Below are 4,708 nucleotides of genomic sequence, written 5' to 3' on the forward strand. Positions count from 1 at the left end.
ATGTTCGTCAAGTGCAAGTGTCCTGAGACTTTCTCTTTGTATATTAAATGTTATCCTTCAAAACATGCTCAAAATGCTCAATGACAATGCTTTATCAAAATGTTAAATGCGGCAACTTATGCGTAAAGATCAAGGTAAAGATTTGGATCAAGAATACCAGGAACTAAAGTATGTACTAAAATGCTGAAACTTCGCGCAAATAGGCTTTTCCAAGGTTTGGGTTTATGCCGTTTATCATCTGCTGAGTTTTGAAAAAGATTTCACCACAACAGAAACCACCACAGGTGGAAGTGGGCGGAGATGATAAACAACGGAGTCTGATTTCAACTGAGGTTGTTCCAATCTTTGGAAATATCCGGTAAGAGCCCAAAACTCGGAAGGTTGAAAAGTATTGAAACACTAAAATGGTTCATGGTTGAAATTTAACTCCTGCCTAAATCAATTTAAGTGCGAAAGTTTGTCTTTCAGGTCCAGCTTGAAATAGATGAAACATTTCAGATCAGATATCCTACATGCCTGTGGTTGTCACGTTCGGGCCTGAACCCAATGCGGGAGATCTCCACGACCCCCTGTGAGACTGGACTTGTAAATAAAATTTTTGTAGTAAGGAGTTTTCGCGATGTCGTTGAAGTAACTGTTCCTGTTATCATCCAGTGAAGTCACTTGCAGTTCGAATATGACAGTAGCTGCTGTTATATCCCTATCCGCTCGTAAAACTGCATATTCTAAATTTTCAAATACAGTCTTGGTACCTGTACTTCAACAAATATGTAAACTTTGAAAAAGCTTCTTCGACTGGGTTAAGGTCTGATGAATACACTGGGAGAAACAAGAGTTTGATTCCGATGTCATTAAGAAAATCTCTCAGTGCTCGTTCAGTTATCCACCACAATAATGTCATCAACTTCCAACACATGACGTTGTGTGGCAAAATCTTCTGCTTTTGAAGCTTCATCGAAAAATCTAAGAAATTCATAAGAATTGGAAGCTCCGTCTAACATGTTGGCACATTTAACACCGTCTAAACCAACCAGAAAGTTTAGTGTTATGTTTGCGGTGGACAGATAGCGACGAAACATCCAAGTTGAAGTTGAAAGCCTCATTCGTCAAAAAAGTAGCAGGTTCTTTATCTGACAATTAATCAAAATAGAGCTGAGTGTACACCAAGTTATCATTTATGAATCTCTCGGATGCGCATTTTCCTAATCTTTTATGGGAGTATTTTTGACCGCTTGGCAGTTTGCATCTCTGGAATTGCCGAAGTTGCCAAAACTACGCAGTCTCCATGAACAGTCAAATTGTCCCGTAATTCTTTCAAAGACGGTGACCCTTTTGTTTGTATCATAGTCTCCAATAACATGGAGTCTTGAAAATAACATTTTGAAGCAGTCCTGGTGTGGTTCAAAGGTTTTGGAGACGTACGCCCGAACTCTCTGAAATTGTTTAACAACTTAAGATATTGTCTTCGTATCTAAGCGCAGTCTTCTTCCAACTTCTCTATACGAATGAAAGTTGTGCGAGTGGTTTCGTAAATCACTTGACAGTGGTACACCTTGCTCGAAATTCCTATCTAGCTTATTTATTGTAAACGCCATGTCTTGCCGCCCAAACTGCAGATAAATCAGCTACGATCATTTGCGTAACTGGCGCAAAAAAGTTAAAAAAGTGGGTGGGTAAACTTTAAAGTTTGATTGTCAAAACTTTGAAATTTGATTGGCCGGGAGAACATGTTTTTGTCACGCGTGTGGACTGGTAGTTGCAAGCGACGGTATTTCAGTATTACAACATTAAACCTGTGTAGTGCTATTTTCATCTTACTTTCGATTATTTGATAATTTCTTTACATTCAGCTTGTAAACAGGCCATTTGCAAAATGAGTAATTTCCTTTCAAGATAAATTGTAGTTTATTAACATTGTAACAGTACAAATAATACCATGGTTTTTTTAATGGTAATGTAGTTACTTTCCAGTTGTATATTGCTCTATTTAATTGAAAATCTGAGAGACAAATATTTATAAATCTTGTATTACACAAGTTATATTGCCAAAGAAATTTTCTGTAGTCCTACTTGTGAAAGACAGAAAAGGGTTTAGCTCTGAGTAAATTGACCACTGAAAAGAAATTTGAAAGCTGACGTTTCGAGTGTTAGCCCTTCGTCAGTGCTTAACCCTAATCACACTATAAGCTGAGCATTTAACCCTAAACACTAAAAATTATTGTTCACGTGCAATAAATAATTATTATTGTCTTTGATAGCATCAGAGACAACAATCCATTATAATAATCTTAAAATGATTTCCAAATGTGATAAAATGGGCAGTGTTCTAAACCAGTTTAAAAAAAATTTAAATGGTTTGAAAAAAAAAAAGAACTTTTCAAACCAGAAACAAAATGAAATCACAACATATATATTAGAAATTGCTCAAAGTAAAGTGGCCTTGGTAAAACGAAATTTTTAGGGTGTTGAAGTTTTCTGCAACGTTTTTAATGCCGCATCATTTTCATCTGTAACATTCTGAAACATTGACGCCGTCTTGGCACAATCAATCCATTCATTGAATTTTGCCATATAACTTTGTAATATATCGCCAATTAACGTACCAGATCTAAGTAGTAACTTGTCAAGATAATAGCTGGGATCCAGACCGCAACGTGGTCTAGGGCCTGGTTGTCACGTGATTGACCAAGCGTACGTCCGTCCGTCCATCCGTACAGACTCTGGGAGAGGGGTATGGGAGACTAAGAAAGGGAAGAGAGGGGAGTCTCGCGAATGCAGCTTTGAGGAGCGGATGGGCGAATTTTCTTTGCGGGAAACGTTTGCGCAACACGCATTTATCCCACTGACCGTTTTACTATTAGAGACGAGCAACGGGATAAAGAGCAGGAAAGAGAAGGAGAGAAGAGGTGACGAAACTTGAGAAATTTAAGCGAAGAAAGCCTCGAGAGAAGCCGAGGAAGCAGAAGAAGAGAAATAGAGCGAGAGACAAAACACTTATTTAGAACGGGTGGCTTTCAGGTATGTTTTCTTTCTTAATGCATTTCTTAAGGCCTGAAATTTCGTGTTGACAGAGATTCTGGTCTATTTAAACAATTACACACCACGTCGCCATTCAAGCTTATAGCAGACATGTTGTGAAAGACATCACTGTGGCACCGCGGAAATACGATTTTGTGTCGTCACAGTAACTGGCAAGTGGTCATCACCATCAGGCTGTCGAGTTCTGAAGTGTGTTTTTGGAGTTCTATAAAAGATCGGTATTTTGCATGATAGTAAGGTGAGAAATATTATTGATGCTGCTCGATTTTTGTGACTTTGATTCCTTGAAACTGGTTTTTAATACTTAAACCACGTCCGTAACGTATAGCGGTACAAGGGAGTCATTTTGAGTGGAGTAGTGTTCAATTTGCTGACTCGAGCTGACAAAGCTCCAAGCGCCCTCTCCCTCATAGTAAAAACAAAGATGGGTATCCAGGCGAAGCAGAGAATTGGTTATATATGAAGCTTTTCGCAAGGAGTTTTGAGACTGGTTGGATTCAACGTTTAACTGGCATGAAGTGACGAAGGTAATTCGGTCAATTTTCACACTAACTTCGTGTTGACATGTCGCTTGTTCGGCTCGCATTGTTCACTTATTTATTTATTTATTTATTTATTTATTACACATTCACTTCACTAAATTACAAGCAGATAACACAAACAGCAGTGATAAACATTGTATTTATAAAAATGCGTTGGAATACAATGTTGATACTTAATTGATTAATTAGTCGCTACAGCCACAGAAAAGCCGCCTGGTCTTTGACTTGGCGCCCAACATTTTTTGTAAACAAAATTTAGTTGCCTCGGACTTGCGAGTATTAACCTTCACGAAAAGGACAATTTCACATCGAGTGCAACTTCAGTTTGGTTCTGGCAAAATATATATTAGGAAATGAGAACTCTCCAAAAGGTGAGCCGAGTTTGAATGCTAAGATTACAGTATTACTTTAACTTTAACATTTTAACTTTTTTCGCTGTCGGCAAGACTCATGGCGAAAACCCTTTAAAAGTTGCCGGCATTTTGTGTTTTCGTTAAGGTGTGCCGCTGACCAGAAAAATTCTGCAGCGGTGCCCCCAAAAACGTATTTCCGCGGTGCCCATTACTGTGCATGTAATTTCAGTTTCTTGCTTGATCACTGTAAACTGTATACACTAATGACGATTAATTTGTACTTTATGAAATTCTTTTTTCATGCCGGGCATGAGATCCAAGCTCAACCCCAGTCCCCTTCTTAAAAGTGACCCGCGTGATTACGAGAGGCTCCTTCTGGGTGAGGGGCTGAGGTCTCCGTGTCTCATGCATGACACCATTTATTCCATGCTATCGGTGTTCTTTTTTTACATTGCGTTTCGATTTTCACCGGGCATGAATAAATAAACTTCATGTCAACCCCCTTGTTTTTAAAAATTTTAGTCCAAATTTTTGTTTCCAAGCCGTTAGAGGCATAATTGTTTCCATATACATATCTATATTGCTTTCTGAGGTTGGAAACGGGAGCTCCTCTTTTAGGCTTGGCTAAATATATATATTACTGGCAAGCCTCGATAAGGAAAATACAATGAGCCAGGTGTGGACTTGATGTGCCCATCAAAGTTCAGAGAATCCAGTTGTTAAAAAATGGTCTTTGACAAGGTGGCATAAAAAATGATGTCACACAAAATATAT

Source organism: Montipora foliosa, chromosome 4, assembly GCF_036669935.1.
Source record: "Montipora foliosa isolate CH-2021 chromosome 4, ASM3666993v2, whole genome shotgun sequence".
Lineage (NCBI taxonomy): Eukaryota > Metazoa > Cnidaria > Anthozoa > Scleractinia > Acroporidae > Montipora > Montipora foliosa.